This window comes from Pagrus pagrus (genome assembly GCF_965226575.1).
Source record: "Pagrus pagrus genome assembly, contig: HAP1_SCAFFOLD_77, whole genome shotgun sequence".
Taxonomy (NCBI): domain Eukaryota; kingdom Metazoa; phylum Chordata; class Actinopteri; order Spariformes; family Sparidae; genus Pagrus; species Pagrus pagrus.
Window position 1 is genome coordinate 125,910 of NW_028175386.1, and position 18,815 is coordinate 144,724.

At 46.3% G+C, this 18,815-nt stretch overlaps 1 protein-coding gene and 1 long non-coding RNA gene across 2 annotated transcripts in view; one reads left to right on the top strand and one right to left on the bottom strand.

Moving 5' to 3' along the window:
• Positions 1-3,751, bottom strand: LOC311253938. The gene is made up of 3 exons (XR_014622073.1): positions 3,723-3,751; positions 2,140-2,283; positions 1-158 (listed from the first exon to the last, which is right to left on the bottom strand). It is a non-coding gene; the product is annotated as an uncharacterized lncRNA (long non-coding RNA).
• LOC311253937 (uncharacterized protein) overlaps positions 2,981-18,815 on the top strand; it is a 27,386-nt gene continuing 11,551 nt past the window's right edge. Inside the window, exon 1 of the mRNA XM_084384387.1 lies at positions 2,981-2,993. The gene's annotated coding sequence lies outside the window, so the exon portion shown is untranslated. The remainder of the gene's footprint in view (positions 2,994-18,815) is intronic.

Consider the following 18,815-nt stretch of genomic DNA (forward strand, 5'->3'; position numbering starts at 1 on the left):
ACAGTAGAGAACTATTTTATTTTTTTAACATGTGCCACAAACAACAACACAACACAAACAAAACAAACATGAAGATGAACATGAAAATTCTGACTGCGGAACACTGTTGCGGAACACGCTCACTCATGGCCCCACCATTGTCTCCTCTTCATCTGGCCCTTTAAGAAATGCACAAAAGAACATATTTTGTTGACTCAGTAAAGCAGTACTGTGGTTACTGTATATGGTTGCAGTGCAAAACACAAAACCTTATCAGGAGACCAAACAAAAAAGGCCCTGTAAAGTGATATAAAGTTATACAATATTGTGTTCATCAAACACTCTGACAAACTTCACATTTAACCTGAAGTTACAGTAATAAAACATAATGTATATTTGAGTTTGTCTTCATGTTAAAGGGGAATAGTGCACAGCCATTTGATTTTTTGCTATTTTGCTAACCTTTCCTCAGCATTTGTTGGTTCACTGAAGCCAGCCATAATGCAATTAATGGAGCATATCATATACATGTTGCAATGTGTGTATTTGTGTGGTTCTATCCTTTCATAAAAAGATAATGGATACAGGGTGTTTTGGTGTGTCATGATGCTGCCAGCACGAGAGCTGGGATACTGGGTCGGAGGGTCTGATCTTACAAGGTTGGTTTTCAGCCAAGTGACGCTAGGTGGAAGGCAGAGAGCCTCCATTCTCCCTGGAACAAGCCAGCAACATTACTCTGGAGCTGTTTCATTAAAGCATAAGTAAGCGGAATGTTTGTGTTAATATAAGTCTTATATAGTTATATCTTCCGACAGCAATCACTTATATAGAGTGTTTGGTCCGAAACACGGGTCTGTCAGTCACCCTGCTCTGCTGTAAGCCGAGGAGAAAACTTTCCTTGTATCCTACAACCTTTATCCAATGAGGAGAGAGAACGGCATAAAGGGGCGGTCCTCTCTGTGTGTGCAGCCAAGGGATGCACGCGCATGTGTTGACGTAGGGAAGAGGGCGGGGACTGCTAACTCCATCCGCTGACAGGAAGTTAGCCAAAACGACCGGATCGCTTACTTCTGCTTTAAGTAAAAAGTAGGTAAAAATCTTGAATATTTCCTCTTTAATGACTCTCCATGGGGACCCCCAAGATAGCTGTCAGTCTGGTGGTGCGTAATAGGTATCCACAAAACTGGACATTTACTGGACCAGAGGTCTGTGTGCTATGGCACGGTGCTCTGGCGGAACACTGGGGCCATACTCAGATCTAAAAGCCCTCACAAGAGGAGAGAGTTGGGATAAAAGTTGAGGTGAGGTCTCTCTGTCCTGGTTTATTCTTTATATATTATGCCAAGGTAAGTATTATATTCCATTGCAACATGGCTGAGGCTCTCAGTTGGAAGCAACTCCATCCTACATATTAAACCTATCACATATCAAGTCTGAGATGACAATGAGTCAGCTAGCCTCACTCACACAATCGCTGTGTAGTTACATCAGACCTGCCCACATGGTGGAGCTGAAGACCATGAATGCAGCAGTAAAGGGAAAAGTTTGAGGTTAGATAAGACCACATCTTAAGACTCAAAACTTCATCCACTCATGTTAACATTAGAAGTATGTTTTTGTGTTTGATAGGGGGTTCTTTCATTCCAGCTCAATTTAGCAGGGAGATGGCATGTAATATTAATATATTTAAAAATATATTTCAGCTGTTGCTTCATATTCATTAATTTATTTTGTAGATAGAATATTATACTAAAGTCAAATACAGTTTTCATTAAAGATGTGTTTCTAACTGAAATGTGATTTCCCTACTTTTCAGACCCATGTACTGGCTTTTAAGAAAGGCAATGGGTGACAATTCCAGTTACAGTTTACATTACTGTCCCACCACTGCCAAGTGAAATCTTTACATTTACAAGAAAATGGCTATGCTTGCTGCATGGTGGCTGAACAAGCTTCTAATTCCTAAGTGACCATAGCGAAAAAAATGGCAAAAATCACAACACTGCCTTTTTTAATTGTATTTGCTCATTTAGAATTGGGGAGATTTGTTCTGTACTTTGCGCTCGTTTTTTTTTTACATATGCTGACAGCTTCATCTTGATTTCTGCTGTAGAACAGTATCACACATATATTGCAAAATAGGTATTGTAGCTGACTTACGTGCGAGCTGTGTGGCACGCCTTTTCTCCTCTCTCTCTCTCCTCCCACCATCCCTGTCTCCAGCGAGATGAAGCCACCTTTTTATATAAGCCTCCACCTCCTGGTCTGTTGCAGTGGCCGTTAATTGATTGTTTCTGACCGTTCCTAAAAATTGAGAAAACTGTAAAGCTTTGGATAGATTGCACACAATGGTGAGAAATGGCTAACTGCATGACATGCTATATCCTGCCCATAGTTGGGCAGCAATGAATGTAGTTTGAAAACAGTCTAGCCATGACCAGCCAATTACTAAAATTGTAGGAGGAAAACTCTCGCCTTCAGCTGACGAACTGATTGCAGACTGGTGCATCTTAGAGCAGGGGGCAGATAAATAGCTGGAGAAGATGGTGAAGCACATAGTTTTAGATATTTTTATTATGGTGCAGGTTGCTGACATTTCGGCACAGAGTATGTCTTCTTCAAAGCAAACAGAGCAATTTAAGAATGGCAGCTTTAAACTGGTGCCTTATAAAATGTGATTGGGTGTATATGTTGTTGTATTATAAGTATTTTATAACGAGTATTAGACTATCAGCATTTTTAATTAATTGTATTACTTAAAGCTATGGTCTAAGGTCTGAAAGACGATGAGAAGCCGCCATTAGCAGCACCGTGGAGAGCTCCAGAGCTGGAGGGGGACTCGTCGCTCTGGGCGACCCAGCACAGGGTGCTGTATGTGGGGGAGAGGAGTAGGAAGACCGGGGCCTGTAGCTCCGCGGCGCCGTAGTTCGCAGAGCGACCCCGCTCAGGTTGCCGCTGCGGCTAGAAGCGGCTGTGTGTTGGGGAGAGGATCAGGGAGACTCGACGCGGCACCGGTACCAGTAATAACGGCAGCAACACATTCTGTGCTTCTGTACTGTGCTTCTCTGAATCCTAGTGGGGCTTTCAGCGGCATGTGTTTAAACATGTACCCTCTGACTGTTATAATCATATGGATGCTGTTATAATGTGTTGTGATTGAGATCCTGACCCACCAAACAGCCTGGAAAGTGACAAAGTTACGTTTTTCGTACAAAATTACATAATCACCATCAGTAAACAGGACGCTGTCTGACTATTTCACTCGCGGGGAGGGATGCTGTTTTCTGGAGGGAAAGTTCACTGCCACAGAGATTTATTTTTCTTGTCTCACACAGAGTCGTTGAACATGGGTCGGCATGTTCTCTGACCACTTTGCCACCACTTCTCAACTGCCTGCTCTGCATTATAGTCCTCAACCTCAGGGAAATGCAATGATATACGGAGGAGGGAATTGAGCATTTTGTTTGAGAGTGAGCGTTTGACATTTTTTTTTTCACTGTCCCGTAATTGTCCCGGACAAAATATAAGTGTGTCCCAGCAGGAATTTTTATGGTCCCCGCCGGGACATCGTTAATTTCGAGCCCTGCTGCCTGGTCATATTAACCTTGTATAAAAACTGAATGTTAACTAGCTAACATTTTTCGCAGCACTGGCAACCTGACAAAACAATGTGAAGTTCCAACAATAAGAGCTGAATGTTTCCCACAGAAATTCATTCATTTATTTTTCGTTCAGGGACTCACCTCACCGTGACTTCTCTCCTCGATCTCCGGCTCGCGCACTTTTTGCTCCCTTGCTCCCTTTCGTCAATTCGAATATGATGCATTCAAAAGACTCGTAATTTGGAAAACTCCAACTTAAAGCGGAAAAAAACATAACGGAAAGTAGAGTTTGAATAAAGATACGATCCTTACAGACTTAATAGCGTTGACTTAATAAAAAAAAAAACACTGTCACTGTGGGTGATATGTTCAGGTAAATGTAGGTCAATACATTTTCCAATGTCGACCTGCCAGTCATTTTCTATGTGACACAGAGAGCAGGTGGGAGCGGTTTCTGTTCACAAATGAACTGTCACTCTTGGCCTAGGCTATGCTCTTATTGGCACACTCGGTCAAGGAATGTACAGTATGTTGTGAATTTAATGAATTGAATTGAATTTATTTATTTAAAACAGGGACAATGCACAAAAAAACATTAATCTTGTAAGACAAGAAGAGATGCTTTGAGCCAGGTTATAGTTCCGCCTGTAGTCCCTGGGCAGGTAAAGTTAAAGCAGATACAGTATTAAAATCATTGAAATATGAGTGACATGATGACCATAATATTTTAAAAATAGACAGAATACACTAGTAAAAGCAGGGAACAAGAGCACCAAATCATGAAGTGCACAACAGCACATACTCTCTTACTCTTATCACACATTCAAACAGATAACAGTCCAACTATCCTCCTCTAATAACCACATTCATACACATATTAATAACCAGACACGTATACACACATGTAACTCAACAATGTGTGCAAACTCGCTTCCTCAGTAACCAGCGCTTTGACAAGCATGAGAACATGTAGGGATTTGTACATACACTGAAAAAAGGAACATGTTGGATTAACTTAATTCAATGGTGGACATTGGTTGCACACAGATGTTTTGCTTTGGCAGCAACTTAAACAATTGAGTTAAATTAACACAAGTTATTCATGTTCAATAAACCTGTATATTTTGTGTTGATACAGTGTGATTAAAACATGTTTTGATAAAGTAATTTGAGCTCTTGGAACATTTAAATCCTTCACAATTTCATCACTTCATTTCAACACTATTCAATAACTTTTACTCCAATACTATTTGGTAGCGTAAATACTACACGCTATTTTCATTTTACATGTTCGTATTATAGTCTAGTGTCAATTACACAATTTTACAATGGAGGCCTAAAAACAGATTGTTTGTATTGTTCTCTGAAGATGGTTGCCTGTACCACTAGTAACCTTTCAAAATAAAATGTCTAATTTCACTGCAGTGACAGTAGGTAAAGAATTGAACTGACATTACTGTTCTACTGTAATACAAATCAACAGTGAACAAGTAATGTCAGTTTTTCAGTGTTTTACCGACTCAGCCACAGAATGGAAATTAGACCTTTTCTTTTGAAAAGGCTACAGGCAACCATCTTCGAAGAGAACAATACAAACATTATGTTCAAGGTCTCTATTGTCAAGATTAAATTAAATAACAATTGTAACTGTAAACAATTCGATTCAACTATAGAACTGATTTGAAATGCAAAAACGTTAGTTGCCATTGCCATTTCAACAATCATTTATTTTAATGCCTAATACCTTTCTATTAACTCTCTTAATCATTGACATTACCCATTTTTACCCCAATTAAAAACAGAAATGAACAGTTGCATGTCAAAGCCTTTATTCAAGAGCCATAGGATAAACAGCAATGACTGACCTCATTGTGACATCTTGGTTCAAAACAGAACAGTATCTTAGAAGTATTTAAAATTCCTTACTACAACTGAAACATCCCATGCTGTTGCTGATTGTTCACCTGGAAATTCAACCTCCAAAATGCAGGAGAGCAAGTGTGAGCTTTAATTGTCCTCCTACCTGGAGCTAACCGCCTCACGTGCACAACAACAGTGAGCTCTCCTTACTGGAACAGTTTTGTCTTTAAGCTTTGGGCTTTCCTCGAGAGTTGAGCCACATCCAACTCCATTACCACCTTTTGAATCACTTCAAAAGTATAGCGGAGCTGTGACGGATACCTCATGTTCAAAGAGTAAAAAAGTCCAAACAAGGCTGTTGCAAGGGCTACATTATCCAGATCTTGAAGAACCACCACACCCTCGATGATGATGCCAACATCAGAAAAGTCATTGCCTGGCGTCTCTCTGGTGACATATTCCCACTGTCGTTTTCTCAATGGCACTCAGTGCAGTGGCCTCAGTCATGTCCTGGTTAAAGATAAAACATTTCTTGAAGCTTTTTAAAAATAAATAAATAAAATAAAAAAATTGATGCTTTTGAATGCAGCAATTCTAATGCAATAGTTTATTTAAACCCATGTAAGCAGCATAGCAGATTACTACAGCCAAAGATTGCCCTGCCATGCTGCCATTCATGGTCAATTTCTGAGAGAAAAAATAAAATACAGACATAACAAATTCCAGATCAAATGAAGAAGAGCCTTCAAGCTAATGTAAAGACTGAATTCTCGTCCTCATTTCTTCTGGAAGTAGTTTTCATGTTCCTGGATGATTTTTTATTATTAACCTTGATTTACTCCAGGGCTGTATCCCAGTCCCAATTCTGCCCTTGTCAGATGAGGGTCAGTGCAGTGTAAGAAGATGGTGGATTTTTCCTTCTTTCACTAGATTCACAAATTTGAAGTGTTTTCACACTAGTGTAATCCCTAATGTAAGAGAAACAATATTTTTTCACTCTGTGGCAGAGGGGTCAATATAGGTGGTTTTTCACTTTCATAATGGGGGATTATGGAGAAAAAATGGACTGTTTGGACCATTTGTTTTTAATCTCAGCACTGGAATCACTTTGCCAAGGTGATAAAGATGGCAAATGGACCTAAACGGTCCAAGTAGGATCACAGGGTTAACTGAATACGTTTGGAAATGTAGCAAAGCCACAATCTACTCACAAAACACCCACCATGTACTCCTGCACCAAGACGTCGGGATTCTCATTCAGATAGATGCAGAGTCCTTTAATGAGGGACTCCCTTCCGGCATCAATGTCATCCTTAAGAATTATAACAAAGACAATAGAGATATTTGAACTCAAATTTTCAGTAGCACAGAAGAAAGTGATCAAAGACAAAAACTCTGACTTTTTTAAACAGTCAGCATGTGACACCAGTATCTAAAAACCAACAGTAAAACTACCTGTTTGGACCTGACCTTTATGGACTGGACGTTATATAATCTCCGGAGATGATATAAAAAAAGATACATTTCTCATAGTGCAGTGCAGTGACAGTGAATGCATGATAAAAATGACTGGGTCCTTTCAGTGGAATCAGTACTCACAGGTTCTCACATGAACACCATATCTATGACACAACTAGTCAGGGCATCATTTTTTAAATTACCTCCATTGCATCAAAAAGAGCTGGCCATCTCTCTTGTACATTGCTGATCATGGGAGCATCACAAAAAAAACATAAAAGCTGCTGCCAAACTGTGCTCGATTACATCTGGGTGGTCATTTAGAACACCAGTACTGCTACCTGGTTGAGCATCCTCACCAATGTCATCATCAGACGTATTTGAAGCAGATTCTGGGGAAGCGAGGGTGGCTGATACTACAATTCCTGGTTTAAAATCTTTTAGTGAAAAAGACCTGTGTTTTCTGCTCTTGTGGGATTTAAAAGATCCTAAGATGTTTGTTTGAAATTTGCAATCCAAGAACATGCACGTTACAACCTCATTTATCTTCAAATGTGCATTAACGTGAGTCCAGTAATCCCTCTCAGACACAAGATCCTTACAAGGACACAAATGGCAACTAAATGTACATTTCTCTGACTGATGACGACTAGTTTTAATAACATCTATTCAAATGAATTAACAATGCATTCCACGTTCTAAAAGTGCATGGGCAGCTTGCATGCACACATGGAATACGATTGTTATTCCCATAATGTCTATGTCTGACTCGATAGTACTTCAGAATATGGGACCTACTTGGAAAAACTGAAGGGCAGGTCTTGCATTGCCACATTCACTCTGTCACTGGAACACTTCTAGCACCATTCACTGTGGAAGTAAAAACAAAGAAGGATTAAAGGTAGGGTTGGAGATCCTGGAAAAACAGTTTGAGCAGGACACATTTTAAAAATACACAGACAAAAGTCCAAGCCTAAATTAAGGCTTTAGCTAAATTAATTACATTAATCACCTGTCTGACAATATATACAGGTAAAAGTTGAACCTATGACAGAGTTGTCGTATAAGATACCACAGATGTATTAATGAGGTGGCCAGTGTCTGTGTATGCATGTGCTGAGGGATTCATTAAAATCTGTAATGCATTAACTACTACTAATTACTACTAATTACGGTAATAATAAGAGCAAATACAACATCCTGGTCTCACCACAAAAACTTGAGCCCATGATCCATCAGCTGACTCCAGGTGATATGCAGACTTGAGTTTGCATTATGAGGCATTATCTAGGCATTATGAAAACTGTATTTTAATAAACATACATTAGATGTACTCTCACCGGCAACTTTATTTAGGTACACTGCATAAACCATTGTAAAATATCAAATAATTAATGTGATTCTTCTCTGATGAGAACAGAGACTAATCATGTTCCATGTTCAAACACTGGGCTGACTGTGCAAAGCCAGCAGCTTGTATCCAAGAAAAAGTTAAGTTGCCATTATGAACATTAGGCAGTGGCAGGCCATGGCTACGTGATTATTGCTACCACTGCTCAGACAGAGCAGACGCACACCAGTTAATGTGTCCTTTTTTGTTTGAATTTCCTCTCCTTCTGCTCATGTTCTCATTACACGGTGTTTGGGGGGAGGGGGGTCGCTAACTTAATGCCGCTGATGACATTAGCTTTGTCATCAGCGGTGTTAGCTAGTGTGTTAGCTAGTTAACACAATGTAACTGAACAGTCAGTTGGCAAAACAATTCAAACAGAAGACTAAGGAGCGCCGCAAAGTTAAGTTGAATGTAACATGGACGGCTCCCGCTCAAAAAACAAATTCAAATAAAACATAGTGATAAAATAGCGCGAGCAAATAAGCTCATGGGACTTTACCGAACTCACTTAGTTCAACGTTAACGTTACGTAGTGACTCTCAAGACATTAAACTACATTTGGCTGAGATTTCGACAATATTTAATCAGAAAATCCAGACTTACCGACCGAATCGTGGCGTGGCGTGGCGGACCGTACGGCGAGCTCTTGGACGTGACTGTAAAGTGCGCAAGACGAAATCGCGTGCGGTACCGCGATAATTAACATCGCTACTTTATTGACTCACTTCATCCCAACATGATCTGAAAAAATTAATGTACCCTCTCTGCATATTATGTAGTTTCTACACTATATAGTTACGTTTAACTTTAAAACATGAGGCAATTGTGTTCAATACACCCAAGATGCTGACATAAATCCAAGAGTTGGCCAGTCTCCTTTTTTCAGTGTAGAATAAGTTCTGGAAGGACATTCCATTGGCCACACATGAAAATGCATATACTCAAATCAGAGAAAACACAGAATTGTTGGTCAATATATATATATTTTTATAAATTAACTTTCATCAACAAACAACAAATTCATCACAGTCAGCATATTATTTATACTGACAGATAATATTGCACTAAGAGAAGAACAAGTTAAACTTGACTATGCCTACTGTATGTAATTCCTGCTGGTATCAGACGGATAACAACTCTCAGAATTCACCATCCGCTTGTTGTGTTAACTTTTTTCTCTCAGATTTTTATGAACGGTTTTGTTTCTCTTTGTATCATGGGTGCAACATCCGGGCTTGCCATGGGGATGTGTTGTTCATGATAGACATTAGCTTGGATAAAATTCTCACCTCCATAGTGGAGAACACAATTAAGGCAGTTCAGGCCTAAAAGTCTTCAGTCCTCTAACTGCTTCAAGCTCCAGCAAAGAAGCTGGACGGGGGCTCCATTAGTGGCGAGCTTCTTCCAGAATGAGTGAAGGATCAATATTGCAGGTCGTTCATGCTGCAACATTGCCAATCATGCCCATCATGGAACATTTCCACCGAAAAAGGAATATCTACTTGCACTTTGCACTTTGGATTCCTTGTTTTTTCCCCTGTCCGAGACTTAGGCTCGTTGACTCTTTTGTTGCTACTTTATTTCTGTTGGACTTTGATTACCTGTTTATTTACCTCTTTCTAAAATAATAAACTGTTCCATTTGAGTCTGCATTTGGGTCCTGTTATCCCCTATACCCTGAATAGTGGACAGCGGTTCAATGAGAGAAGCAAACTAACTTAACTTAACTTGTCTTGTCTTTTCTTGTCCTGGCACATTTGTACTTCACAAAGTATGGACCCCACAATGTTACTGAACCATATGTGGGCCACTTTAGGCTCACATCCAGATTAGTCGATGCTAACTTGCCGTCTTTCGGCCAAAAATGGCCCAAATGTGTTTCAACAAAGGTGGGCCACCTGTGTGGAACCACATGTGGGCCACTTTAGGCTCACATCCAGATTAGTCGATGCTAACTTGTCGTCTTTCAGCCAAAACTGGCCCAAATGTGTTTCAATAAAGGTGGGCCACGTGTGTGGAGCCATAAGTGGGCCACTTTAGGCTCACATCCAGATTAGTCGATGCTTACTTACCGTCTTTCGGCCAAAACTGGCCCAATTGTGTTTGAGCAAAGGTGGGCCACATGCGTTTTCTCATAAGTGGGCCACATAGGCTCACATCCAGATTAGTCGATGCTAATTTGCTGTATTTCGGCCAAAACTGGCCCAATTGTGTTTCAGCAAAGGTGGGCCACTTGCGTTTTGTCATATGTGGGCCACTTTAGGCTCACATCCAGATTAGTCGATGCTAATTTGCCGTCTTTCGGCCAAAACTGGCCCAAATGTGTTTCAACAAAGGTGGGCCACGTGTGCTAAACCATATGTGGGCCACTTTAGGCTCACATCCAGATTAGTCGATGCTAATTTGCCGTCTTTCGGCCAAAACTGGCCCAAATGTGTTTCAACAAAGGTGGGCCACTTGCGTTTTGTCATATGTGGGCCACTTTAGGCTCACATCCAGATTAGTCGATGCTAATTTGCCGTCTTTCGGCCAAAACTGGCCCAAATGTGTTTCAACAAAGGTGGGCCACGTGTGCTAAACCATATGTGGGCCACTTTAGGCTCACATCTAGATTAGTCGATGCTAATTTGCCGTCTTTCGGCCAAAACTGGCCCAAATGTGTTTCAACAAAGGTGGGCCACTTGTGTTTTCTCATATGTGGGCCACTTTAGGCTCACATCCAGATTAGTCGATGCTAATTTGCCGTCTTTCGGCCAAAACTGGCCCAAATGTGTTTCAACAAAGGTGGGCCACGTGTGCTAAACCACATGTGGGCCACTTTAGGCTCACATCCAGATTAGTCGATGCTTACTTGCCGTCTTTCGGCCAAAACTGGCCCAATTGTGTTTCAGCAAAGGTGGGCCACTTGTATTTTCTCATATGTTGGCCACTTTAGGCTCACATCCAGATTAGTCGATGCTAATTTGCCGTCTTTTGCCCAAAACTGGCCCAAATGTGTTTCAGCAAAGGTGGGCCACGTGTGCTGAACCATATGTGGCCCAGCCTTGGTTCACTTAAGGAATAACCATTCCCTACTCTGCCACGTATTTGCCAAAGATGGGCCATATCTGTTTTGTGATATAAGGGCCGAATGTAGCATTTACCACATGGGCCAGTTTAGGCTCACATCTGTTTTGTGCGGGCCAGAAGAATGCCTACAGTGCCGGATTGTTGCCTGAAGTGGCCCACATCCGTATGCTATCTGGGAAAGCACAAAACTAACAGAACCCCTTTAAATCTAACCCCAGTACTGTGGCACTAATAACCCCTCATATAGCTGTGCCACTTTTCCCACAGAACACATACATTAACAATATTTCAAAACAATTAACACACATAGTTTAGTCCATGGTCACCTGACCCATGGAAGCGCGCCACAGTGCGCTACTTATGACGTGGCCCGGAACTGCCTCGGTTCGGCCCGTGAACCCGAGACAGACCTCTGCAGCAACAGCAGGTGAGCGTGTGTGTAGGTGTGTGTGTGTGTGTGTGTGTGTGTACGTGTCGCGTAGGCGCCGAGTGTGCACCCTCGACGACCCACGGAGGGGAGAACAGAGTTCAGGGTAAAAAGTTTATGTCACTGCTGGACCGCGAGATGCGGCCGGCGGGGAAACAGGTGATAAGGAGCTTGGCTCCGCCGGAACAATGAGGGCGCAGCGCGCCCCACCGGCACTCTCTGACAGAGAGAGCGCGCCGGTCAGGAAATGACGGGCGTTCAACAGCGCTCCGCCACATTATCCCCCTCCTCCCCGAGGTTGACGATGTGCGGCAACCTGGAGAGATAGTCTGCCACAACATTGGTCTTGCCCGCTCGGTGTCGGATCTGGAACTGGAACGGCTGGAGAGAGAGGTACCAGCGGGTGAGACGACTGTTGTGGTCTTTCATGGAGTTAATCCAGGTCAGAGCCCTGTGATCAGTCTCTAAGTCAAACTCTCTCCCCAGCAGGTAGTACCTCAAACTCTCCAGGGCCCATTTGATGGCCAGGCCCTCCTTCTCCACAGTGGAGTACCTGGTCTCCCGTGGCAGCAGCTTCCGGCTCAGGTACAGCACCGGTCGCTCGTCACCAGGCTCACCTTGGGCCAGGACTGCCCCCAGTCCCACCGCTGAGGCATCGGTCTGAACCAGGAACCGCTGGCTGAAGTCAGGGCTCCTCAGAACTGGCGAAGAGCACAAACAGGCCTTGAGAGCTTGGAACGCCGCCTCGCAGTCCTCGTTCCAGATGACCGGGTTCCTCTGGTCCTTCGCCGTCAGTGCTGTCAGAGGTGCTGCGAGGGTGGCGAACTGTGGGACGAACCTCCTGTACCAGCCGGCCAAGCCCAAGAAGGACCTCACCTCCTTCTTCGTGCGAGGGCGTGGGCAGCTACGGATGGCCTCGACCTTGTCCACCTGTGGTCGGACCTCCCCTCGTCCAAGCCGGTACCCCAAGTACTTCGCCTCCTCCCAGGCCCATTGACACTTGGCTGGATTCAGCGTCAGGCCTGCCTGCTGGATCTGGCCCAGGACTCGCTCCAGATCATGCAGGTGCTGCTCCCAGGTGGCACTGAAGATGACCACGTCATCGAGGTAGGTAGCACTGCAGTCCTCACACCTCCGCAGGACACGGTCCATCAGCCTCTGGAAAGTTGCTGGTGCTCCATGTAGGCCGAAGGGCATCACCGTGAACTGGAAGAGGCCAGCAGGTGTCTGGAACGCTGTGCAGGGACGACTGGACGCTTCCAGGGGTACCTGCCAGTACCCTTTACAGAGGTCCAGGGTGGTGATGAACCTAGCCCGACCAATCCTCTCCAGCAGGTCGTCGATCCGGGGCATCGGGTAGGCGTCGAACTCTGACATGGCGTTGACCTTCCTGAAGTCCATGCAGATGCGCAGGGAACCGTCCTTCTTCCCCACAATGACCACCGGGCTACACCACTCAGACTGCGACGGCTCGATCACCCCCAAGCGCTGCATCTCCTCCACCTCCTTCTGAAGTTTGGCCACCAGGTGCTGGGGCACCCGGTAGGCCCTCTGACGAACCGGCCCCTTGTCTTTCAGCCGGACCACATGCTCCACGAGGTCAGTCTTCCCCGGGTTGGCCGCGAAGAGCTTGGCGACCCGCTGGAACACCTGGCACAGCTGGCTGGACTGGGCGGCAGAGAGGTGCCCGAGAGCAGGCTCCGCAGACTGGCTCAGGTCGGCGAGGGTAGACTCCTCCTCCCCCGCGCTGTCCACCGCCGTCACCAGCAGAGACGCCACGGGAACCCGAGCCTCCCTCCACTCCTTCAGCAGGTTGACGTGGTAAACCTGCTTTGCCCTTTTCTTGTCCGGGTGGTGGATCTCGTAGGTCACCGGGCCCATCTTCCTGAGGACGGTGTACGGGCCCTGCCATTTGGCCAGCAGCTTGCTGTTGGAGGATGGCAGGAGGAGTAGGACCTTCTGGCCAGGCTGGAACTCTCTGTGCCTGGCCTGTCAGTCGTACCACGCCTTCTGGGTCTGCTTGGCCTCACGAAGGTTGACCTCGGCCTCGTCTCGGTACCTTGCCAACCGGTCCCTCATCTCCAGCACGAACTGGACCACACCACGGTCACTGGTGCCGGTTGCGGGAGACTCCCAGGTCTTCCGCAGCAGATCCAATGGCCCCTGTACCTCCCAGCCATACAGAAGCTCAAACGGGGAAAACCCTGTGGACGCTTGGGGAACCTCCCGGTAGGCGAAAAGCAGGTAGGGCAGCCACTGGTCCCAGTCTCTCCCAGTGTCGGCCACAAACTTCTGCAGCATCTTCTTCAGGGTCTGAATGAAGCGCTCTACCAGGCCGTCCGTCTGAGGGTGGTACGGGGTGGTCTTGATCGCCGAAATCCCCAGTGCCGGTGGAAGAGCTGCAGGAGTCTGGAGGGGAAGTTGGTCCCCTGGTCTGTGATGATCTCGTCCGGTACACCAACCCTGGAAAACAACTGAACAAGACAACGCAGAACAGCAGGAGCAGTGACCGTGCGCAGGGGGAAAGCCTCTGGGAACCGTGTGGCGTAGTCACAGAGCACCAGGATGTACTGGTGCCCCCCACTGCTCTTCACCAATGGGCCCACAATGTCCATGGCCACACGCCTAAACGGAGTGGAGATCATGGGCAGGGGTTGTAGGTAGGCTCGGTCGGACTGGCAGACATAGCAAGTTTTCTGACAGGTGGGACAGGTTTTGCAGAAGGTTTGCACATCAACATACATGGAAGGCCAATAGAACCTGGGGGATATGCGCAAATAGGTTTTGTTGCGGCCAAGATGACCTGCCCAAGGCAAGGTGTGTGCCAGGTGCATTATCATCGGCCGGCATGACACAGGAACCACAAGGCGTTTGACCCCCTCCGCCACTGCATACAAAACATCACTGTCAACAACAAAACATTCTTTCTCCCCTTTTGACATATCCAGCCCCCCAACCACCTTGGCGAACAAGGACTTCAGAGTCCCATCCTCCCTTTGCAGGGCCCCAATGTCCTCTGGCACCTCCCACATGCCCTTTGCCAGTCCCTTTGCACAGTCCGGCTCCCGGGACTTCAGCCCCTTTTCAAACCGCCGCTGGCGGCGAGACTTCCTGGGCCCCTTCATGGGCCCCTCAAACAAACTGCTGTCCAGGGTTGAAAAGAGTTCTGGATCGGGCCCCTTTTTCGGCCCTGGGTCGGCTGTCACCCCCGCCCTGGCCTGGGTGCGGGTGATCACATAACCGGACAAACCCTTCCCCAGGTCACTGTCTTTGGGGCCGGCCTCCAGCAGCACGTCCAGCAGCACAGGTAAGTCCCACCCCAGGATAGCAGCAACAGGTAACCTTTCCACCACCCCGACCGTCAGCAGGTAAGGTTGCTCATCCACCACCACCGTCACCTCAGCTGTGGGGTAGGAATGGCTGTCCCCGTGCACACACAAAATGTCTTCCTGTCTGCTATAATCCACCACGCCCGTTGGCACCAACTCCCTTCGGACCAGCGTCAGGAAGCTCCCCGAGTCAACCAGAGCAGTCACAGACTCACCATTAATGGTAACGTCCTTAAAACGCTGTTGCCCTCCCCCAGCACTTGCAACCTCAGCCCGAGGAGTGTAGCATGCCCCGCTAAGCTTAGCTTTTCTGATGGGGCACAACGAAGCCTTGTGCCCTGCTTGCTGGCAGTAGAAACAGATGAACTCCTTACCGGGGCTGCGCTGGCGAGGTGTGGGCCGGGATTCTCCAGGCGGATGCTGGCTGGCTCTGGCTGCTGGTCTGGGCTGCGACGAAACCTGGCGACTGGGACCACCGTGATAAGCAGGCGGGCCTCCCCTCCGTGCGTTGAGGTACTGCAGCGCTAGCTTGCCTGCAGCTAACCCATCCGTTGGCTTGTGCTCCTTCACCCAGGTGCGGATGTCTGTTGGGAAGACTCGCAGCAGCTGCTCCAAGATGACCTGCTCACCGATCTGCTCCTTGGTATGCTGCTCTGGCCGAATCCATCGACGGTAGAGACCCTTTAAGCGGTGGTAAGTTTCTGTTGGGTTCTCTCCCGGTGGAACTGCCATGGCCCGGAACTGCTGGCGATACGTCTCCGGTGAGACGTCAAACTTGGTCAGGAGTGCCGCCTTCAGGTCCGGGTATGAATGAGCCCTCTCCTCGTCCATAGCGGTGTACGCCTCTAGCGCCTTCCCAGTGAGTAGCGGCACCAGGCGACACGCCCACTCACCATCTGGCCAACCACACGTTCTGGCAATCCGCTCGAAGCGAAGCAGGTAATTTCCAATGTCCTCCCCAGCCAGGTACTGGGGAATCTTGGGGTCACCAAAGGGTCTGCTCTCCGGCCTCGGAGGTTCTGTCCCACTGCTCACCCCAAACCTTGCCGCCCTTAAGGGTGAACTGCGGCGCGGTGCAGCAGGTGTAGGTAAGTCCATTCTAAGGCTCATCAGCGACCTCTCAGATGGTGATAGGGACCCAGGTGCAGGGACAGGTGCTACCGGCCTCGGCCCTGCCACTGCCTGATCCAGTTGCGGGGGCTGGCCACGAAGCCTGGAGTCCCCTGAGCTCTGCCAGGAACCCCTCCTCTCTTCTCTGCTGTCCCTCCAGGAAGGTCCTCATGACCGCCACCAGCTCCTCTCCTGGACTTGGAGCTCCAGGGCCGGCCTGCCGGACTGGGGCCGCCGCACCCCCTTCGTCCTCCTCGGCTGTGGACCAGGCTCCCTCCTCGCCATCTTTGTCCTGCACTGGTTCCTCCTTTTGTGAGCGCAACCCAGTACCCGTCTTCCTGTGTACCGGATGCGCCCTCGTCGACTGGCCATCCCACTTCTGACACCAAATGTCGGGGTTCGATACTTTGAAACGCTGGTTTGGAAAGATGATGGCCCAGTCGGCAAACTTTAGTTTGGTGATTTTCTTTTTATTACACCAAAAACCCAAAGACAAAAATACCCACAGGTGGCAAAGCAACAAAAAAAACGCAGGAATATTTACAATATGACGGAGTAAAAAAAATATTTACAAAGAACAGGCAGCAACTGTTATCCACATGCCACTCAGCCGAATCCTTCCTTCAAGTGAGCCGAGCTCTCTTTAAAAACCCCCTTGGCCCCTCCCCCGGGCAAACCAATTAACAAAACACGGGTTAAGAAACATAAACTGGGAAACAAAGCACAAAACTAACAGAACCCCTTTAAATATAACCCCAGTACTGTGGCACTAATAACCCCTCATATGGCTGTGCCACTTTTCCCACAGAACACATACATTAACAATATTTCAAAACAATTAACACACATAGTTTAGTCCATGGTCGCCTGACCCATGGAAGCACGCCACAGTGCGCTACTTATGACGTGGCCCGGAACTGCCTCGGTTCGGCCCGTGAACCCGAGACAGACCTCCGCAGCAACAGCAGGTGAGCATGTGTGTAGGTGTGTGTGTGTGTGTGTGTGTACGTGTCGCGTAGGCGCCGAGTGTGCACCCTCGACAACCCACGGAGGGGAGAACAGAGTTCAGGGTAAAAAGTTTATGTCACTGCTGGACCGCGACATGCGGCCGGCGGGGAAACAGGTGATAAGGAGCTTGGCTCTGCCGGAACAATGAGGCGCCCCACCGGCACTCTCTGAGAGAGAGAGCGCGCCGGTCAGGAAATGACGGGCGTTCAACAGCGCTCCGCCACACAAATTCAACCAGTTCAGGCTAGAAAACCTGTTTGAAAGACCTTTTTTCAGTGAAATGCAGCTTAGGCGACTGTACAGTGCAAAAACAGGCTCCTCTTGCTCTGAAACGCTCATTTTTCACATAAGCCACTTTTCACCCTTAATGAATTAAATTCCAGGTAAAAACTCCTTTGCCATGAAGAAGATCCAAATTCAACCAGTTCAGGATAGAAAACCTGTTTGAAAGACCTTTTTTCAGTGAAATGCAGCTTAGGCTACTGTACAGCGCAAAAACAGGCTCCTCTCGCTCTGAAACGTCTATTTTTGACTTAAGCCAGTTTTCACCCTTAATGAATTAAATTCCAGGTAAAAACTCCTTTGCCATGAAGAAGATCCAAATTCAACCAGTTCAGGCTAGAAAACCTGTTTGAAAGACCTTTTTTCAGTGAAATGCAGCTTAGTGCAAAAACAGGCTCCTCTCGCTCTGAAACGCTCATTTTTGACATAAGCCACTTTTCAGTCTTAATGAATTAAATTCCAGGTAAAAACTCCTTTGCCATGAAGAAGATCCAAATTCAACCAGTTCAGGCTAGAAAACCTGTTTGAAAGACCTTTTTTCAGTGAAATGCAGCTTAGGCTACTGTACAGTGCAGAAACAGGCTCCTCTCGCTCTGAAATGCTCATTTTTGACATAAGCCAGTTTTCACCCTTAATGAATTAAATTCCAGGTAAAAACTCCTTTGCCATGAAGAAGATCCAAATTCAACCAGTTCAGGCTAGAAAACTTGTTTGAAAGACCTTTTTTCAGTGAAATGCAGCTTAGGCTACTGTACAGTGCAGAAACAGGCTCCTCTCGCTCTGAAATGCTCATTTTTGACATAAGCCAGTTTTCACCCTTAATGAATTAAATTCCAGGTAAAAACTCCTTTGCCATGAAGAAGATCCAAATTCAACCAGTTCAGGCTAGAAAACCTGTTTGAAAGACCTTTTTTAAGTGAAATGCAGTTTAGTGCAAAAACAGGCTCCTCTCGCTCTGAAACGCTAATTTTTCACATAAGCCACTTTTCAGCCTTAGGCGACTGTACAGTGCAAAAACAGGCTCCTATCGCTCTGAAACGCTCATTTTTCACATAAGCCACTTTTCAGCGCAAAAACAGGCTCCTCTCGCTCTGAAACGCTCATTTTTGACATAAGCCACTTTTCAGTCTTAATGAATTAAATTCCAGGTAAAAACTCCTTTGCCATGAAGAAGATCCAAATTCAACCAGTTCAGGCTAGAAAACCTGTTTGAAAGACCTTTTTTCAGTGAAATGCAGCTTAGGCTACTGTACATAGCAGAAACAGGCTCCTCTCGCTCTGAAATGCTCATTTTTGAC